The sequence below is a fragment of the Ostrinia nubilalis genome, chromosome 1 (assembly GCF_963855985.1).
Source record: "Ostrinia nubilalis chromosome 1, ilOstNubi1.1, whole genome shotgun sequence".
Classification (NCBI taxonomy): Eukaryota; Metazoa; Arthropoda; class Insecta; order Lepidoptera; family Crambidae; genus Ostrinia; species Ostrinia nubilalis.
Window position 1 is genome coordinate 11,090,591 of NC_087088.1, and position 23,198 is coordinate 11,113,788.

Here is a 23,198-nt window from a genome sequence, read left to right on the forward strand (position 1 = left end):
GCGAAAGTTTGTATGGATGTCTGGATGTTTGTTACTCTTTCACGCAAAAACTACTGAACGGATTTTGATGAAACTTTATTATTTTTTATAACCCAGAATAACATATAGGCTATAATTTACGACGATCTGTGACAAACTAAATTTCACGCGGGTGAAGCCGCGGGCTTAGCTAGTTACAACTATACCCTCCTGAGACCCAGACCCCTAAAAATTGTCGGATTGTCTTGAATTTTGGAAGGCAGGCTAAGTTTCATATGTACAACTAACAAAAAATGCGAAAAAAAATCTAGCCCCCCTACATACGCCAAAATGGGGGGTGTCACCAGTGACACTACGGGTTTTAAAGACATTAAAACGGGCTTGAATTAATTAATATTTTAATTACTTCAGGTATGGTAAAATATGTGTTTTTAGATTCAAATTGATCTGCAATTGTTTAGAATCTTATAAGATTTACTTTTTAACAGCTTTTATTGAACTTGTTATTACAAACTTTAATTTAACTTGCAAAGATGTGTGCATGTATGTTTGAGTAAAATCTTGGAAGCTGAATTAGAGCTACTTCCTGCCAACCGATTGAGCTGAAATTTTGCATAGACATGTAACTCAGATGAAACTTCAATATAATGAGGTCATGGAGCTGATCTGATGATGGAGACGGAAGGTAGCCATAGAAACTCTGTGACTAAACGATGTAACTCTGTCGAGTTTTGACTCATTTGATTGGTATTGACAAGTACTCTGGTCTTGGATGATATCCAGGGTCTGCTCTGAGGATGGAGCATCAATTTTTTCATCATCTGTCTCATCAAAGTTGCATAACATTGACTTGACGTTACCATCAGACAATCCTAAAAAGGACCATATTTCAAGTCACGAGTGCCCAAAGTGTCACCAGTGACACTCGAATTAATTGACGAAAATACTTATTACAATAGAGACATTTTAATAGTTTTATCGCACAATCTGAGAGATATATTACCGTAGCACGCAGAAAACACAAAACAATACAAAAAAAATTGTTTTAAATAATATTTTCTTTTCTTGGAATGTGTCATGTCGGAGGTCGCGCGAATTCAAAATTTCAATGAATGTTTACAAAATCAAAAACCCTTTCGTGCGAGGCATAGCAATTTTTTGGATATGTGACATATTCCAACGTTTCACACACTTTTATTAATTTTCATAAATATCAATAAATGGCGCTGTAAAAAAAATATATACTCAAGTGTCACGAGTGACACCGGGGGTCTCAGGAGGATACAAGACAAGTGTTGAACTTTTCATGCTGTTGTAGTATGTACTGTAAACTACTGTAGTATGTGACGTGTAGTGGTGGGAGCGGAGCAGCTTAAGTAGCTAAGAAGGGCCAAAATAGCTGTTATCTTTAATTTATTGGAGATATCTATAAATTGATAGGTGTTTATTTGCGAGATCAAATATCAAATGATAATATTGTCGTCATTGTAATGAATTAAAGATTTTAAACATTCGCGTTCCATTTCAATTAAACACAACATTAGCATTAGAGCCGACACGTTCAAGATGTGAATACATACAACTCATATAAAATTTCGTATTGAGACTCGTGTTTCTCCATTTTAATAGTAGTGAATTGACACCGTAGTTGACTAAAGCTGAGTTGCACCACCGAACTTTGGCTGGGTTGCACCATCTTACTTTAACTTTGACAAACGTCAAAAAGCTGTCAAAATCCATACAAAAAGGAGTTTGACAGATTTTTGACGCCTATTAAAGTTAAAGTAAGATGGTGCAACCCAGCCTTACTGTTCGTAAAATCACATATTATCTCCGTTGCACATTGTGTACAAAGCTTTAATTTGAAATTTAGTTTGTTTCACGTAGATATTAATTTATTATTACATATTTTTGATACTTTACGTAATTATAACTTGCGTTGCAGTCATGTCAATCACGTTTAACTTACATTTTGTAGGCAAACAAATAAAACCGCCCATTTCAAACACGAAGCGCACATTTTTGTGAATATGATTCTCACTCGTACTTTTTCAGGGCGCTTGCCATTCCGCCCGCATATATTTTTGTAACACCGGACTTCCGGAATAATTTCCTGTGGCTATGCTTTGAATGGATTTATGGTGATTTTTATCTTTTTTTCCAGACTTGTGGCTTTGTCATATTGCATTGCATGTTTTTGTCATTGATATGCTTCATGACAAAAATATGTATAACATTTTCATAAGAAGACGGCTGAAGACGGTCGTTAAACTCTGACTTGTATCAGTACTTATTATTATTCTGTGCTTGTATTTACATGACTGTATGGTTGTAAAACTTCCTTAATAAAAGTTTAAAATTTATGTTAGCTGAAATCAAGCAATTTTAATATTTTTTTTTTAATTTTAAGATTGATTTAAATGTAGACATTTCAGGTGTTTTGTTAATTTATTTTATTTGCAGAAGTATGCTACATATTGAATCAAGCATAACTATTATCCGACTGAAACTCATAGATAAATGACTTTTGACTATTAGTCATAAAAAGGAGATAAAAAACAAAATAAGCTTAACTTGTGAAGCATAAAGATGCTCCCTTAGTTACTTGGAGCATTCGCGTGTAATGTAACGTTACATATTCGAGCATTACACCAGTGAGGGAGGAAAACCGACCATTACAAAGAGGTATGTTGTTGTGTAATGCTCAAAGTCGAATCTACACCGTGTTACTTTGCATTCTTGCCATATTCACAGAGATAAAAGTAGGGAACAATACCTATTATTTAAGATAAACAAGAGACTCCCATAAAGAAAGTACACTAAGATTTTAGTCAATTTGGTTTTTCAGTACAAATTGGAATAAACCCATTTTGTCTCGCACGTTCTACAGGTGCAAGTGGAATAAACCTAGTGGGCGTGGCCTAGTTCTTAATAATCTGTTGTTTTATGGCTCTGGGTACCAGCCTTTTTATCCAGTCATAATAATTATTTTAAAATACTCTTCAGTTGATTTCAGATTTTCCTATCTACTTTACGGGCTAAGGACCGTCAAAAATACGTAATAATTATTAGGGTTTTAATTAATTTTAACATTGTACCCTATTTTTACAAATTAATAAATTAAGTATGAAATGAAATCACCTTATTCACAATTAATTATTTATTTATAAGTTCCTACTTACAAAGTTTACGTACTGCGAAGCAAGTGTTCAAAGTGTCCTCCTTTCTGATGAAGGCACAGTCTAGCACGGCGAAGCGTAGGTTTTTCGCTTTAGTTTTCGCAACACATAAACGTTTTGTCTCACAGTTTCACTAAAACAATCCTTTCATGTAACTCGTTTACACTGTTTATCTCTTCTGCGCATACCAGTCGTTTCAAGTCACTCCAAAAATCCATTTGTGTCAGGTCCGAGGATCGTGGTGGCCAAGCTACTGGACTACTCGTCCAATACACTGTTCACCAAACGTATTATTCGCGCACTTGACGTCCTTATTGTGGGGGAGCACCATCCTGCTGGTAGTAGAGCATTTGGTGTAACGCTAAGGGTACGTCATCAAGCATTTCGTCTAAGACGTCTTGCAGACACTCCAAGCACCATTTTGATTAAATTATTCGTTGTTTGAATACACTTTAGACATTTTTGTATTATTTATAACGTGATTTGTGATTGATGGATTTCTCAGTTTTTTACAAGTGTCAAAAAGACATTTTAAAGACAATAGATTGCAATAGATATTTAACCCACTTTATACTACCGTCGTTTTAAAACAACACATAGAAACAAAAAATATTGGAGAATATGTAGGTACTTTTGTTTTTATTTATTTATGTTACTTGACAGGTGAAGGCTTTGTCTACTTAGTCTTTATGGCAAATCTTAATAATTCATTAGGTTCTCTTTAATTTTTACAAGTTTATTTAGCCATTTTCAACGATGACTTTTTCAAGATAAGTAATAATAATAAGTTGCAAAATTTATTGAGATAGTTTATATAAATCGTGATGTTAGTATCATAAACTACAAATACACACCAAATCACACTGATTCAGAACCTTTGGTAAGAAGTTATAACGAAAAATAACTGGTGTTGTTTATAAACGCCAGTAGTAAAATGTACTACTTTATCTTTCAAGCAATTATTATTTTATTTTTTATTGTAGGACACATTATCGGGCTCTGAAGCTTCATGAAATGGTCGAGGAGCTGGAAAATGACGATAATTTTCCAGTGCTAGATTGTCTGATCATTATTGATACAGTAGTTATAACATAGATATAAACAATAACAACACAACTAGAATAAAAACAATTACTGAGCCACTGCCCAGTAGGGTGTCCCATAAATGGCTGAAAAAAAATTTTTTTTAGATATTGAAATGCATACCCTCTATTTCTTTTAGTACTACTCAGACATAGTTAAATACAAAATTTCATCTTCCTACGTCAACATTAACCCGTGCCGACTGAGCTCTGAAGATTTTGAAAAATGCTGGTTTTATCCCTTTGGTTATGTAGCTTAATCAATTAAAATATTTAAATTTTATAAAATATTTATATAAAGAAGATATCAGACAATATATTTTCCCCCTTGGGTCCCTTTTTTACATTCTGGATACAGATTTCCATGCTCCTGAATATTGGCCTGATTTTTGCTACACTGTGCGTAGCAAAAATAGCTTTTTCTCTTCCTTTGCAGTGATCGAACAATGAAAATCTTGCATAAGCTTTATAGCTCTCTCAGCTGTATCATTAACTACCCTTAAAGAAAGCACTTTTTTGCTTTTAAATAGGCAACATCTTCATCTCATTTAGAAATGGGTCTCAGGGGAAAATTCTTATCAATTTTCAATGGGAAAAATAAATGTATAGTCTTGACAGACACTAAATCACTCAATGGGTTTCCAGCAACAATAAATAAGACAGTATTATTATCAATTCATTAAAAACATGATAAAAAAATTAGTACTAGTCCTATTTACCATAGAAATAATCATACCTTCTTCAGATGGAATGTATATCTTCCCAGAATCATACATACTCTCTCTTTGTACTTTTACTACAGTATTGACGGTGTTTCTTCATTACCTTCATCATCAAAGAGTGATAAAACGGCAATTTCTTCTGACATGAAGTAACAAAGATGTTGACTAAACTTGCTCAAGGCTGATTTGGAAATCAATTTGTCAACACTCACATATACCTTTTGGAAAGTGGATGTCAAGAGTTCCTTAAGGCTTTCATCAGAGCTGGTAAGTTGGTCGTGATGATTAATTGGGAACAAATGAATACGCACCGCTACTGCCGTGCAACATGTTTCGATGCAAGTCGGCACGGGTTATCGTACTCCAAATAAAGTAAAAATTTATTTCCGAGTGTTTTAGAGGCAAACAAACAAAACTAAGACCTATGCGTTACAAATTTAAAACTTTGAAAATTATGGGACACCCTACTGCCCAGTGCTCGAATAGAATTACTCCACTATGTTCACCTCGGTGATATCACCTGGATGAAGAAAGTGTTATTTTTCGTGTCCTCATATCACCTCAGAACCTCAGAACCATTTCACCCAGATGATAATCCATCCAAAGCAGTCGCTTTTGTTCATCTAGGAATTAATTCACCCAGGTTTTCGCATTTGTTTACCAGGGTGAATTAAGTCATAGGTGAAATGTTCGCCTTTAGAACATTTTAGTCGACGCAATCCACCTAGAAATGAAACTAGGTGAAATGGTTCCGAGATGAGGTGAGGACACTAAAAGGACAAATAAATTATTTCTATTTCACTTTCTTCACCCAGGTGAAATAGAATGATGACCCCCCCCCCACAATAGGCCCCCCACTCAGCATTTATCCTGATATTCTCGTAAGGGCATGTCAAGAAGCTGGTCTTCCTTGGACACTCTTGCTTTTGGCATCGCACATCTTTTCGAAGAGACATCGACTCGAGTTCGCTATCCCTCAAAAGGGAGCGCAATGCAGGGAAATACGGTGGTACCTATCTTACGATATGCATTTTTACAATTAAAGAAACAAAAGATTATACCAAAAGTAAAATTACTCAGTTTTGTTACAAAAGCCAAATAAAATATAGAACGGGTTTCTTTATGCAATGTATACCTCATAGTAGTGCATTTTACTACTGTTGTTTATAAACGACACCGCTTTTCCGAATTTCCACGAGGGAAATATTTTTTTTCTTATTTTTCCCATGTTATTTGTCAGTTTATAAGCCTCATACACAAATATCATTAAGTTTGGAGATAGTAAAATGTTTCAGGAGTATCTGGGTTAAAAATACAATAAAAAGTAAAAAAGTCTTAGTGATGTGTTTAACAGATTGTCGATAAAATAAAATACTCAAGATTAAAAAAAAAATTTTCGGGCATTATTTTTTTACGGATTTGTGTTCAGTATCAGTAATATAGTAACCTCTGTAAATATGGCAAGAATGCAAAGTAACACCCTGTATAGTTACATGAGCGCCTTTATAATTTATAGAATACGCCATGCTGCGTTAACGCTCAAAGTAAAGTTACTAGGACCTCAGGACCGGTAAGTAGGTAAACGTAATTTGTTAGTGCGCATGTAATGCTCAAAGACGAATCTATATTGTTACATGAGCGAATTCATAATTTATAGAATACGCCATGCTGCGTTAACGCTCAAAGTTGAGTTACTAGGACCTCAGGACCGGTAAGTAGGTAAACGTAATTTGTTAGTGCGCATGTAATGCTCAAAGTCGAATCTATAGTTACATGAGCACCTTTATAATTTATAGAATACGCCATGCTGCGTTAACGCTCAAAGTAAAGTTACTAGGACCTCAGGACCGCCGGTAAGTAGGTAAACGTAATTTGTTAGTGCGCCTGCGACCGGCTCGCCCACGCCAGGCCTGGCTCACTCCGCGCGGTACATCCGATAATTACCTACAGCGAAGCGCCCCGTCGGCGGGTATTATATCAGTCGAGTGTCACGCGCGCGCTCGTCAGGACGCTGGCGTGCGTTGTAGTATGATTATAATTCTATGATCGAAGTATTATTTAAAAATGGACATAAAGAGAAAGAAATATTGTGCGGCGTTCGGGTGTTTAAATTCGAAAAGTAATCTACCGGATTTATCTTTTTTTTTCGCTTCCCAAAGATGCTGAAAGGTATGTTGGCCATGTAGGTAATCAATAATTCTTAGGATAGTATAGGAACCTAACCTACCATGATTACTGCTCAGAATGCGTTCGTTCGTTTCAGCCAAATGACGTCCACTGCTGGACAAAGGCCTCTCCCAAGGTTTACCATAATGAATGTATACTTACCTACATACGTAGGTCATTACAAATAAGTAGATTAATTATTTTTTCACTAGACAGCAACCCTAACAGCGTAAGAAGAGTTCAGAGGCACGCGATAGAAAGAGACAAAACTTGTAGGTGAATAAAATTGTAGGTACGTAGTGCTGTGCGAGCTGAATTCCACTGTATCGCGTCGTAGCAAGACTCGCATTTATTTAAATCGTCTTGCGGAGTAATCCTTCTGTACCTGTACTATTACTTATTCTGTGCCCACGCTGCGCCCGCGCCGCTCTTCTCACGCGTGACTCATACGCTATCGTAATTTTGTATTATAAACATGACGATAACAGGACTCAGGTTTTAGTCCCTGGAAATTTAGGGTTATTACCAAGTTAGTAAGTTTATGGCGTTACTGTTTGGCCTTTATAAAGTTTATGTTGAGTTTTGGTGTAATGGTTAAGTGGGGCCGTAAAGGTTCGTGGAACTTGTAAGGTGGTGATTATTGCAGTTTGTATAGAATGGTGCCCAAGGCATTCTATTCGGGGAAGGTGTTAGCAAGACCAATTTCTAGTAGGGCTTTCAATCCCAGAAATTGCAGAATTAAAAACATTTAACCTCGGCGTTTGCGGGATCATTTCATCATGAGGACATTTTTAGTCAACATGGCTGGAGAACGATCTCTGTTATTTAATTTACCAGAGTATGATGTACGATTTGGCCTATTCTCCCTGCGGTGGTCTGGCCTGATGTCCACATTATTTGTAGTAGTCTCTTACGACATAACGAAGAGTGGGAATGGTCCTACAAGTCACGAACAAGTCATCATCCTACAAGTTATTGTACCATGATAACTATTGCGATGACAGTTTGCGCGAAATCGCCGATAACAGCCAAGTCTAGGCTCCTTACAAATCCCGCGGCTGGATCCCGCGGTTCTTTTATTGCTCGGGAAGTCGGGACTGGAAAATACCGCAAGGTCTCGGAATACCGATATTCCGCAATACCGGGATTGTAAGCCCTAATCCTTAATCCCGTTAGCAACACACAAACCTGCATCTGATACTTAGGTTCATTACAATTGTCATAAATGTACGTTCTCGTAAACATTGCAATCGACGTAATCGTATACAATAAAAATTACATAATGAGTTAGTATCAAGTGGGAGTTTTATCTAAATATGAATTTAGATAAAATATCGCGTAAATAGGTAGTTTCTATTTCAAATGTATCTTCTATAATATCTACCTAAATAACGAAAGATATAATCAGAATCCAAATTGTTGAGCACACAAAGCTCGTACCAACAGATAGTATGAAATACAAGCTGGTCATTAATAAAAACTAACGAGCATTGTTCAGCTATACCTAATCAGAATTAACCTGGATTAGGGTTGCCACGTTTTAAAACAAAAAGTTTAAACCGCCATTAGACTGATAAGACCGAAGAGACTAGGGGGTTTCTATGCTTAAGTTATACTTAGTAAGACCACGGTAAGACTTATATTTTGAGGCAGTTTAAACTCATAGCTACTGCTGCAACTCCTGATTAAAAATTTACAATTAGCCTGTTACTAAAAACTCTCACTCAAGGGCAAATTTCTCCCAGAGGAATTTTAAGGTTCGTCTTACCTCTAGTACAAAGCGGAAATAGATGACAAACTTTTGATTTTTCCAGATAATAATATGCGTTCCAAAAGCCAAATCATGTCCAGATTTTTCCTGACGCTTGACAGCCCTAACCTGGAATAGGGCCTGTTCTATGGAGTGTCCCCACGCAGCAGGGTGCCATTATTGAGAAACTGTTCCATAGTAGATAGCCTTTTGCTCTCACAATACATTTAATGACTAATTGAATTCTCCTACGCATATTTCTGAAGGCCGTACTGCTAGACTTTATTGATGACATAAATATTAATTGAATTAGGATTAAAGAGCCATAAAACGTTTGAAATATCAAATTATTACATACCAATAATTGTAGAAAGAATCACTATTAGGTATCTACTCTTAGGCTGAGTTGCACCATCTAACTTTGACGATAACCGGTGTTTTTTTGTATGGAGTTTGACAGATTTTTGATGTTTGTTAAAGTTAAAGTAAGATGGCGCAACTCAGCCTTAAAATAAAAATTAAAGTGGCTTCAAGATTCTTATTTTTTTTATCGCATCACGATTAATGTAGTTAAATATAGAAACGAAAACTTTAGCCCTCGTTTATTTTATAAGTTGAAGTTGACAGTTGAAAATCCATTCTTCAAGCTACTTAAAGTACAAGACACACTATTCAGAACCCTGAACCCAACAAAGGTAAAGCGAAACAAGCCGGAACTTTACGAGATGTTCGCATTCCTGCAAAGCCCAGTCGATTGAATGGCGGCATCTTTACACTCTATCGGCAATTTGAGCTTCGAGGAATTCATTTCATGTAACTGCCGTTACTGCACCGGCAGTTGCAGCTCAGGGATGTTTTGATTATGAAGTTTCGGTTATGGATACGGTTACGGACATTAGAATAATATTATACCGGTTTCGGTTACGGATAACAAAATAATTTTGGATTATCCGAAAGATTCCGATAATTTCGGTTACGGATATTGGAATTTTAAGATAAGATAATTTATTTATTTGCTTAAAACATGGTATGTTAAATTCAAATAGCAAGATGTTGCGCGACTCATAATAGGCACTTTATGTACTATGACGGCACCTACATAATGGTAAAACAGGCGGGGATATCAGATTGTGTCAGGAAATGCCAGACAAGTAACAAATGTTAAAAAGCATTAAATTAAGCAAGATTTAGACTCCGCCTTTATCCGCAACTATCCGAAACTTTTGAATCGGTTTCGGTTACGGTTACGGATATTTTCTTGTTTCGGATATTCATTACATCTCTGTTGCAGCTTACGAACTGTGTAACTTTACTATAGTAGCTTAAGTACCTACTTGACAACGGCTTAAGCTCATGTGCAAATCAAATATTATGTTCAAAGTCAAAGTCAAAGTCAAAATTTCTTTATTTGTTTGGACTAATAAATAGTTCTTACAAATCGTCATTTTGCTCTTAAGGAGCCTCTACATTAGTCTACATGTCTCATAATCTTTTTACCCTACCAGCGCTTCGAGACCAACATTTGGCAAGTGCTGAGAAGAAGCGCCGCAACAAACTCAGTCACCACTGTCTGCCGGTTAATATAAATAAATAGAAATAGTAGTAGTAGGTACATTCGATTCAGGAGCAGTTCACTGAATTTACCATGCATTCTTGTATGGTGTATCTTATAAGAATGGGTATACAAGATTGCGTGGTATATTAAACAAGGTAGTGACGTGCTATATATATCTAGACTTACATATTAATATCTAGACTTACATATTAAGATACTAGTAGAAATGACTCGCATACATAAATTTGAATAACTTGGATTGACCAGTCCCCGAAAGCAGTTCGATTTAAAGCTAAGCTGTAAATACAACACATTGAAATTTCAATAAGGTGTGGTCGCTCATTCGTCTTTGTTTTTCTCCGCACAGCCTTCCATTGTTCGGAAGCGAGTCAAACTTATTTGGATTATGTGTCACACACGGGCCAAAGTCTTATTATATTTTTAAACTCACCAAAATTTTTATACCATGCAAATTATGCATCAAGTGACCATAGGCTTACACTTTAATTGACATGCAAACACTTCTTATTTAATCATTTACTTTTGGACCAGACTAAAGGAATAGAGCCATAAGTTTCTAGGCATGTCTGCAATAAAGTACCCGTAAAATAGTTTTAATATCAGTCCTCAATTCAATTATTTCTCTATCAAGTACAAATTTAATAACAGCGTAATGAATCCAACTATTTCGTCAAAGGAAATTAATTTAAATTGCCATTCGTCACGCGCGACAATAAAACCAGTGATTGCTTCAGAACAATTATAACTGCACTCAGCAGTAACGAGGACCATAAATGCATTATTGATTCTCACGTTTCTCACGCTATTGAAAGAAAGAGAGAGCGAGAGGAAAAAAAGAGAGAATAGCGTCTATTTGGTACCAAATGACGAATAAAAGAAGTAAAAAAAACTAATTGAAACACAAGTTAAGACGCCACACAAATTCTTGGGCATTTCCATAGCATTTCCTTGAGGTTTACGGATGAGTTTTCAAACTCGACGCGAGACACCTCCCGCGACAAGCACTTATCAAACGTATGCATCCCCACTTCCCACCAACATTGGTACCATTTGAAAGCCTAGTTCTCAACTTCATTTCATTAAAGGAAAGGTTTTTACCCCAAAAATGTGTCTTTACAAGGATCCAGAGTCACTTCTTCAAAAAATAGGTAGTTACGCTATAGCCTTACGTTTTTTATGACTATAAAACTGTTAAGTTGGGATTAATCGCTATCCATCTGTTAAAGAGGACACGTGAGATCTTTATTTGGTTTTATAACCATAAAAATTGGTCTAATTGATCCCAGAGGTGAGCCCAAAGTGAGGTCTATTTTCAAGTCACATTTATGGTATATGTTAATCATTTATTTAGAAATGAAATGTATTTTTTTTAAGGATATTTATTGGGCTTTCAAATAACACCAATATTGTTGGGGTACCATGATTGTGTCAGAAGAAAATCTTTAAAGTTCGCGTCGCGGAAGGTGCGGTTTATTTGATGTTGAGTGTATCTATAATCCGGGACCCTCCTTCAGATTTGGAGGACCTTGAGTAAGGCAGTGCTAATTTATCAAAACTTTGTTGTTGTTGGCTCACCAAAATCCAGCCGACAGGGATACTAGCGACCTCTGGAATTGGCACGCGAATCTATTGTTCTATTGTCTCAACTAACAGCAATTCAGGCAACCTGTGGCAAAGATTTTAAATAAAAACGTCAGGTAACTTTAAAATCAACTGGCCGAGGTGACGGAGGAACGTGAGGGCCTCGGCTATTTGCTTCTCACGCTTGCACCCGCCCACGGGGGCGCTGTAACGTGGACATAGAATTAGGATCTCACCCACAACACATTGTAGCTTTTAAAGATATGATGCGTTACATTAACTAACAGAAGTCAGCAAATAGATCAGCAAGCTATGTTCAAAAATGTCAATCACCTAGCTATGTCCATCAATGCATACTTACCTACCTACACTCAACTCTACTCAAGACTAGAGACTTTACCCACTTCTCATTCCCACCGCTGCAACTCATGTGCAGCCAGGATCTACAGCTTGACCGCCAATAAAAACCCAACTACTCTACTACTCAAAAGTAGGAATTATATTTAATAGCTTCGTAGGAATGAACTAAAAATTCATCGCTTCGCTTTCAGTAGAGCATTAATCTATCCAACAACTAAACGCTACTTTACCATTCCCAACAACGGCACAGCATTCTTACAATGTTGACAATTACTAACCACGGCATGTGAATTGAAACATCATAGATGTGCCGAATGGGGAACAAAACAATTATTATGTTTGGGCTTTCAGTTGCACCCTAACCGTCTAGTCTGTCCATAACAGGCGACCACTTAACTGTGCCAACTGCCAATCGTATCGCCCATCTAACTGCTAACAGATATATCAAACAGACCAGTAATGATTCGACTGCCAAATAAAGACGTCCCGGCTTCGGCAGCCCGCAGAACAGAAGCTTTAAGAGTCAACCGAAAGAAAATTCTCGTAGGTAAAAACCTCTTTTATAAACCTCGCAATTTTATTGCTACACAATGCGGGTATTTACAAAGGAGAAGTCGCGGAAACGGTTTAAGGCTGAGGGCCGTATTGATCTCGCTTTGTCCGTCTATCCGTCACAGAAAATATCTCAACTACTGAGAATAAGGGAACGCAATTTTTGAGTTTATTTATCGTCTCGACCTCTTTTGATTTTCCACCTTTGTTCTTGATTTTAAGAAAATATTTTCGGTTCCAGTGCTTCAAATTGTGGAAGTAATTAAAGAGCTGCACTTGTCCGGTTTTAAATGGTTTGGAGGGAAGGACAGAAACGATATTCAAGTATGAATTTAAACTCAAGAAGAGGTTCAAGGCTGTGCGACATTACATTGAATTACAAACAATCGGCTTGATGTTGAGTTTTGGCTTCTTAGTTAAAAATCTTGAAGGTGTTCTTACCAAAGATTTTAGTAAGCGCTTTTTAGCTAAAACAAGACGTGTTTATGTGTTATGTTCTACTTTAAAGACATAAGTTTATATTGTCCTTTAATAACAATAACATTGTAGGTAACCGTCCTAAATTGGCTTTGTCTAATACGGCTTATCACAACATAACAATGCGAGTTTGATCGGGATCGTCAATATATTACTAAGGCCTATTATATTAAGACATTAAGCCGTAGCAACGATTCATCTAGCCAATGGCCGGACCCTCCGGTGATTATAAGATAATTAACCATCTATTCCTGATAGAACCTCCTAATGATGTAAGTTAATATTGTTTTGTTTGAAGATACCGTGTATCCGATATCTCTAATTTAGTACGATAATTTCGGCTAATCGAATGGTGAGATAGGAAAACGTGGGACACGGCTTGTCTTTCTTTATGAATACGAATAAACAATGATAAAAATGGTCAGGAAAATTAAACATTGTTTTTTACAAAAAACGTCACATTAAAATGTTTATTTAGTTAGAGCCTCAAAATAAACTCTACCTCAGTTCACATAAATCGAATTTTTACCTTCTTCATTTTTATAAGCCGTGCTTAGGCATATTAATTACTTGCCTTTTATTTGTTTCTACATTACTCTGCAAATAAATGGTAAAACCACGTCGCAATAACCCGATTACTTATAAAAACATTTAAAAGTAGTGACATAACTAATAGGTTTTTCTTTGAACAATATGTTTTAAAATATTCAAAAGACGGCATCGGCAGAACATCGGGCTACATTACCATCCACGGGCGACCTCTCTCAAGATAACCGGACAAGATAAATGAGTGTAACGTGCAAAACGCTTAACCCATTTCCAACTAAAATCATTTCCAACTAAAATCCGACTAGTCAGTACCATATATTAGTGGCTGAAACGTTCCTGGCCCGAATTTCCATCATTAACATTATCCAAATTAGTCAGCTCTAAGCCAAATGTATGAACTCCCCGTGACCCACAAACTTGAAAGTTAAATTGGTTTTTGACGAAGAAATGATAAAGTGAACTATTGAGAGTTCTGAAGTTCGATGTTCAAATTTTAAAGTTTCTTTTACCTTTTGAAATAATAAAATTGTAGAAGGTACTTCATAATTTAAGACTGAAAAAAATGTCCCCGGATATTTAACTAAAGCAGACATTTTGTAGTTTACTCGTATCCTTTCTTTATGTATGTTAATAATTTATGTTTTTTTGTTTCAGGTAAGTACCAGTAACATCTATCTATCAGACAAGTATGACATTTTGTACATCAAATCATATTTATTACACATACATGCACCACTAAAATAGTGTAATGCAATGCTCTAGCACTATGTAAGGCATCGAAATGGAAGTCCCTATTGCATTGTCTCAAGAACACTATCCGGGCACTTTGTCACAATAATAAAATCAAATCGTAGGTGGTCCTCTGCGGCAGATATGCTAACATATTTTTATTGAACTGTATAAGGTTTTACTGCTGGTCCCAACAAATCTTTATGGCGACAAACATTTAGTGCTTTCTCAAAAACATTACGCAATCCATTTCGAGACATCTCGAGACTCGAATTTATTGTGTGGATAAGGGTTAGATCAAAGTTCCACGTTTATCTTTGGATTAGCATAGTTTGAGCGAACATTTCTATGGCCTCCAAAATTGGGTTGAATAAGAAAAGCTGGATATCCATGTCGAAGAATATGTCTATTATTTTCAAAATATTTGTTGTTTCATGAGATAACCATATCAAAAGATAAGTGCAATAAAGATTGTTTTGGGTAGATATTAAATAATGTTGATAAGATATGACAGAGATAGTACCTAGTAAGTACTTATTTTTGATAAAAAAATCTAAATTTTTAAACAGTTTCCTGTTACACTTATTTATTGCGTAAGTATCTAGTTAACTTTATGCTTTATGTAAAAAGTTATTACGTTAGGTTTTCACATAGAGAAAGACACATTGAAACGCTCGTTTTGTAAAGGCATAACCTGAATAGCGAAGAAATACAAAAAGTACAGCCTTATTACTATTATTAGCACACTGAGCAACCCAAATTAGGGGCTGATCAACAATTCATGTCTATACTGCCGTTGTATTCATGACACAAGGTTCACGAATGAATGGAAGTTATATTGGACGCACAGACAGCAGACTTGTAAGTGTGATAATTGAGTCAACTCGACGCTCCGTCCATATGGTGGGGCGTCATGAAGTGCACTGATAACCATTACTTAAAGAGATTAGTCGTCGCTAACACTTTCTATTTTAAAGCCGATACGATTATAATGCATTTAAGGGTATGTTTTCTTCTTGGTGATAGTCTATGTATTTGTTGGTCAATTGGACTCAACAGTAGCCAATCTCCCTAAATTTTGTGTTCCCTTTCTGATGCAAGTAGGTATGTAGTGTTATCTTGAAGATAATTAAATGATTCAAATCAATTTATGGTTATTGTTATCGTGTAAATAACTCGTTATCTACACTAATATTATAAAGAGGAAAACTTTGTTTGGTTGTAATGAATAGGCTCAAAAACTACTGGACCGTTTTTAAAAATTCTTTCAACATTCGAAAGCTACATTATCCACGAAGTAACATAGGCTAAATTTTATTTTGGAAAAAAAATAGGCGGGTTATAGGCTATACATATAATGTAGTCCACGCGGGCGAAGCCGCGGTCGAAAAGCTAGTCGTAAAATAATATTACTCGATGGGTTTCACAATCAAAATTATGAGATACTGAAAGACATTTGTGTGTATTTTCCGAAAGTACTTGCATATTTATCTTATCTACAAAAATGATCAAGCGAAATTTTTACACGTGCTAACCTTTCAGCTCTCAATTTCCATCCTCTTTATACAAACGAAAGTGTTATTCCACCTCTAAAATATAACCTAAGAACACACGAAGCAAAAATACACTCACGCCTGGCTTCTTACTTTTTTATTACCTCAAACAAGTCGAGTTCAATATTTTGCCTTCCCCTTAACCAGCGGTGAGGGTTAAGTGGTCGGCTGTCTGTTTCACTTAAATCGTTGCCTGCAGCGCCCATGTAAACGGCTACTTGTATCCACTACGTCATGTTATTATGACGGCAAAAGGAACTAACGAAGGCTGAACAAAAGCTTTATAAGTGCTTTAAAGGAATGCGCAGGTTTGCTTTGTTTTAGGCGCAGAATGGCGATAAAGTGGTTCCTTTAAACGCGCTGATTTAGCCGATTTTGACAGAAGTTAATGATTGATTTCAAGCGTAATATTAAACTGTAACTTTGAAATAAACATTTTCTACTACGAAATACAGTCTTTGCTATACTATTGAACAGAATCGCAAAGCATTGATCCAGGACATTGTACCAACAATAGCACACACTATATTTAGAACAGAATGTGCCCGCTTCATACTACGTTACTTTGTCGCCGGTTTGTGAATAGTACGTGTATGAAACATAGCCATTTTCGATGCGGTAGGTAGCATGTAGGCTATTCACTTCTAAACAAGATTACTACAATATCGTAGGCTTGAGGATATTGGAAGTTCCTTTGAAAGCAGAGCTTAGAATATTGCAAGATATAGCCCTAGAATCTACTACATTTTGTAAATCAATTTTTCTCTGTAATATTTCCGATTTCACGGACTTGAATAGTCTATGAAATCAAGAACAATTTACCGATCCAACGTCCTTTTCTACAAGAATAGTGATTTGTGCCAGATGGCCTTATAGCCGCAAAACCTCAAGCCACTGCACTGAGTTTCATTTTAAATTTCATTTTATCGGGATTGTAGAAAATTGTTAAATCATATTTCAATATTCCTCGAACAGTTTTGTTGGTTCAGAAGTTTGCGGTGACTGTGAGGGCCCTTGGAGGCACTCCAGTGGCGGTCAACTCAATACACACTCGTCCGCAATCGTTTTCACTGGGGGAGATTACTTAGGTTGTTGGTTCTGATTGAATTCACCCGAACGACCGGTTGCCCGGACGCCTGACCCGGAAAATTAACCCGATGAGATAAATGCCTATATGTGTCAAGTGGTCGCGGGTTGCGAGGATGAATTAGAGCTTCGTTTTCTTTTAGCTGCCTTCGTTAATGTTTACTTAATTCATTTATGATTCTTATACAAATTGAGGAAACGTTAAGAAATAACAAAGCGCTAATTAAGTAAGTACCTACCTAATATTAGTCGTATATTTTCTTTATCTCGAGTTCGAATCTTATGGGACCCAAAAAGTAAATAAGATAATGACTAGCTTAACGAATAATTAAAAGGTTATAGTACAAATGATCAGATCGTACTAAGTCAAAAATAGACGAAAAAAAATGTAATTAATGCTGTCTTTTCTAAACACTATTTTCTTAAACTAAACTAACCATTAAAGAGCCCTTCGTGTTTTCCATTTCACACGATCAGCGCTTTCATGCTTTAAAAGCTAAAACCTTAATTGGCGTTTAGTAAAACAATCGTTTAATCTCTTTACACTACCACTGCACAGCAGCAATAAAATTAAGCAAACTTGGGCCAAAAAGAAACCGCTGCTCGTATAAAAAGAATCGTTGGGGGCATCATAAAAAAGCGAAGCATTGTACAAAGTAATGTTTTTACACTCGCTATTAATCTCGCTCATAGGGTTAGTGCTTGCAAGTGTGAAGACTCCGAGGTTTTTAGTTTTACACTGAAATGCAGCTTTTTTGCAGCAGTTTATGGTATTTATTAGTCACTGTTTTAAAGTCTTTGGCCATGCAAAGTCGTGTTGTATTAACTTGTTGGTAGTTCCAGTCTAGTAATGTATCGTTAATAGTGTTGTCCGTACACGACTTATGTAATCAAGGGTGCGAGTAGTTTCTTTCGTTTCGTTTGTTGAACATAAACCTAAATGCTCATAGTGCTAACGTAATTAGGATTCACGTTACATTACAAGTGTATCTGAGTTTATACTTATTGAAATATGCCAATAACTTTTCTTTTCTTCTAGTTTCAGGCACTATGTGTCGCTACGTTACACCAAGGTTGTATTGTTTCTTATCGAGTGGGTAATATTTTAAACCTTATTTTCATGACGTCATATGGTGAAGAACTAGGTAGGTCTTCGTAAGACTCTTATAATATTTTTCTTAGCAGGGGTTTTAATTCCATCGTCTCGTCTCGTTTCAGCCAAATGACGTCCACTACTGGACAAAGACCTCCCCCAAGGTTTTCCATAATGAACGGTCCTGCGCTGCCCGCATCCAGGCTCTTACCGCGACCTTTACCAGATCGTCGGTCCACCTAGTAGGAGGCCTGCCCAGTGCCCACGCTACGTCTTCCAGCCCGTGGTCGCCCCTCGAGAACTTTCCTGCCCCAACGGCCATCGTCTCTATGAGCTATGTGCCCCGCCCCGCCCACTGCCACTTGATTTTAGCAATTCTGCGAGATTTAATTCCATATTCCTTTAAAATACAAATTGTACAAAGCATTAATATTTAAGTACATCAGTAATTAACATTCCAGTTAATTTCGTACTTGTGTATTTTACGCTAATTAAAAGTAAATGGATGAATGAATGGAGACAAAGTTACCCGATAATTACTTCTAATATAGTGTGAGTGTGACGATAGTGAGTCCTCAGAGTTGCAGCCTCGTTAGCGGGCCGGCCGTTTGTCACTTTACGAGTGCTTTTAAGCTAAGACCACACTAAAGAGAGTACACCTTACACGCTGAAAATCTTAATTTTCAATTATTTCACCTTTTTGTACCGATGTGCAACAACAACAACGAAACTTCTTATTAGGAGTCTATAAAATGACTCTATGTCGGTGATAAAATAATAAAATAATCTTAGTTTACGCGTTCTTAGTAAACACCTTGTCTGGTATGTCACAGGGATAAGGGTGGAATTATTAAAATGTTATTAGCATTTCACATTACAGCATGCTCAGCGAAAACAAAAGAAAATCAATCCTCAAATATTACAGCAGTGGATTGCTTTTCGTTCATTGGTTTGTACTGATTAGACTAAATTCAAAATTTTCAATTTAGAACGACCCATTTTTAGCATAGCTCTAGTCAGCTGTAGTGTGATTTCCGCCGTTTGGTCTTTCATTTCTTCGCTTTGCACCACCGCCACATAAATTGAAAGCCGCTTTGGATCGCTGTTTGTGTCGCATCAAGCAAAACGCTGTCAATGCTAAATTACTTTACGACATCGCCTCATAAAGTACACAGTGATAAATGTTTCAATGTTGGTGGACTCAATGAGGTGCAATGAAGAGGATTGGTTTCGTCTTGTAAAAATGAAAGATTTGTCAAGGATGCTTTTAAATAAAGGTCTTTTAGTGGCATTGACGTTCAAGGAGGTATGAATGAACTTAATTGCGATCTATCAACAATCATTGATTGATTTTAATCGAATGAAAGGACGTATTTATTTATTTATTCAGGATAATAAACAACTGTACTATTCAGATTGCAACTTACGTAAAAACGCAATTGTCAAAGATTCGACTCTACCTTAGATCTCTTACGACGTAAAGGTCTTAATGATGTCAGTCCCTAAGCTAAAAATTATAATAGTACTGTAGCATTATGTAAATAAATGTTACTTTGTAACGGCGGTCAATTTAGAAAATTTTGCTTTTATTGATCGAGAATCGAACCTGTAAATAAATCAATTTCCCCGCGACACTAATAAGAGCCGCTTCGTTATGTCATAAATCATTAGCTGCAGCCCCCACATTGTTTAGCTATATTCTGTAGCGAAGTAAATGAGTGAACCTGATTACCAGTCTATTTACCGCCAATAAGATTAATAGTGGCTGTATTTTTGGGAAGGTTTGCTTTGCTGGGTATTTGTTTTTGTAGTAAATGTAGTTCGACGTCTTTGGCATTATTTTGTAGGCGTAGGAGAAGCGGTAAGCTCTTATGCTCAGAATATTTGGTACAAGTCCTCTTTACGTGACGAGTCAAAGAGTGTTTTTGTTTCGAAGTACTCGTACCTACGTAATTTACATTTCATTAGTTAGACTTTAGCAACATATGTAGGTACTTACATAAAAAAACATTACCCTCATTTTTGGTACAGTCGGGTAAATAGTTTTAATACCTCAACCAACTCTACTCATCAAACCACAACAGTACGTTTCTCTAGAAACTTTCTGCCCCGTACAACCAAACTGTGGAATGGACTGTCGTCTGCGGTGTTTCCGGACGGATACGACCTGCAAGCTTTCAAGAGGAGAGCGTATCTTTACCTTAAAGGCCGGCAACGCACCTGTAACGCCCCTGGGTCTGCGGGTGTCTATGGGCGACGGTAATCACTTACCATCAGGTGATCCGTTTGCTCGTTTGCCTCCTATCACATAAAAAAAAAAAAAAAAAACTCTATTTTAGTACAATTACATAAATTCCAGTTAGCAATAGTTACCTACTTACTGTTAGGTGTATGTGAGTTAAGAGTGTAGGTACCTACCTAAGTCAGATAAGAGTGTTGATATTTAAACATCAGCTAAGAGTATTTTTGTTTCGTCAACAATATTCCAAATACAAGAGGTTTAACATCAAACCCTCAATTTGAATTTAGTTATCGATATTGGCTCGTTAAGACTCCTTGATCTAAATAATTAATTTAAAGATTGCCAGAGGGCCGGAACTGGAGCAAATTGAGTTACAAGAATCTCCTGTGGCCATAATTTCTTACATTTTTTATCATGGTATTACGCAGTTAGGTCGCTCATTCATAAAAATGGTTTTATTAGAAGTATTCAACGTTCGCATCAGTGTCAGATATCTTGAGACAGGCTTTTAAGAAAATTGTGTTAAGGCGACGGATAAAATATTCAAATGTATTCCATTCATTAAAACGACAATTATTCTTATGACATTTTCGGATAAGTTTGAATATTTGGATAAATTAACGGTATTGACAATTATTAATCCCAGTGGGTCTAGACAAAGTGCAAATTATAATCGCAAACCAGTCGAAAAGTGGTCGAAAAGCCCCTTTTTTGTATGGAGTTTTGACGGATTCGATTTTCGATTCGATCAAAAAGTGCGTTTTGTCTAGGGGGGCAGGTCTAAAAGCCTGAATTAATTGGACGTTGATCTAACTGTCATTTTACAAATAGACATTAACCAGTCACTGGGAACGTCTATTCAGTACTTTCCGATGGTAGGTAGATACAAGTATTTTGGCATAATAATTTCTGACAATTTTAGTGCGAAAATGTATGTAAGCTTGAAAATGAATTGAGTTTTGTGCTTAGTTGTGTACAACATTTAGAGCCATTATTCGATTGCGACTCAAGCCAATGATTGGTTGAATTTTAATCTATTCTCATGCTCAGAATTTGAGTGTCTTTTCGTAATACAGCTTACTTTATTTCTACTGCCTTTTTCCTTTCTTATTAACTAAGATCAAAAGCCAAAAGTATTTATTACCTGATATCCATAATTATTTGAGTAGTCATAATCCGCCTTATACCTTCTGGAGTTAGGTTATGTAAACGGTGCCCGAAGTTGATAGCCGCGGTCCGATAATGCGCCGGCGCGGCGGGGGAGATGTTGCGTATAAATCATTGCTAAGTGAGATCGGCCCGCAGACTAACTTGAGGAATAGATTGCACACTTTGGGAATAAATAGCAAAGCTCCAAGGATTAGAACGTTTCTAATGTAACTCGAGTTCGTTGGTTCGTTTCAGCCAAATAACGTCCACTTTTGGACAAAGGCGGGAGGCCTTCCATAACGACCACGACCAGTGTTTTCCGTAACTTGAGCGAGTCGCTTAAATTCAAGAATTATAAATATCGAGGGAAATAATATAAAAACGCCGTTGATAATGGTAACGGTGTAAATAGAGTAACCTGATGAATACTGACTATAGCAGCCTTTGGAGGTGTTCCTCGTAGCGCACTTATGTTATGTTGCCCTGGTACTTTTTATTCATCTTAGTAGACATGAAGTAAACAATAAACATAGGTTGCCTTCGAGAAATATCTCAGCATTTGGACTCTCTCAACGTTATTTCTCATAGAAATAAAAATAAGCTTTATAAGAAAGGTAGTTAGGGCAGTTATACAGCTTGGTTTCAAAGTAGATTATTTGTTTGCAATATTATCAAAGCTATTGACACGGAAATTAATAAAATAATTAGTAAAATTTTTGTTTTTTTGTCATATTACATGAATGCTTCTCAAAACCATAGTTCACATTGGGAGTCTATAACCTGAGTCGTCTGAGTATCGGCCGACGTGTGAACCAGTAAATCAACCGTGTAAATGAGGGCTCAAACCGTTGATGGTGGCCCGCCTTTAAAGCATTATATAAATTAATCGGGAGGTCACTTAATCCAGTAGGGGAGGTATAATTGGTTTATTTTTATTCAGATTGAGAAGGCAAGTTCGGGTTCTCTGATTGAAAATGACTTGAAGCGTGAACCACGTGTGGATAATATACCTTCTCAAAGAAAAGGGCTAACATGGGCGCTACTTGTGTCCCCTTGACATAAATAATCTATAGGGGAGCGTGTGGCTAGACTGACGCCCATATTCACAAACATTACTACATATATACTTCCTTTTTACTTAGATTATTGGGTATCATTGCCTAAAAATGAACAGTTTGAGACCTAAGATTTTTTGGATAAGAATACAGTTTATACATGTACTTTGTATTTCAGCAATATATGTTATTACCTATTTAAATTAAGTATTGGTACTACTCTTAACTTTTTCTTAAATTGTATCTTTACCTTCGTTAAGTATATTTGCAGCTATATTTTTGACGCATATCATTTTGTTTAACCTTTACTATGATATG

At 36.4% G+C, this 23,198-nt stretch overlaps 1 protein-coding gene across 2 annotated transcripts in view; it reads left to right on the plus strand.

Moving 5' to 3' along the window:
- Positions 1 to 23,198, plus strand: part of LOC135072035 (agrin-like) — a 224,014-nt gene that overhangs the window by 24,222 nt on the left and 176,594 nt on the right. The gene's annotated exons all lie outside the window — the stretch shown is intronic.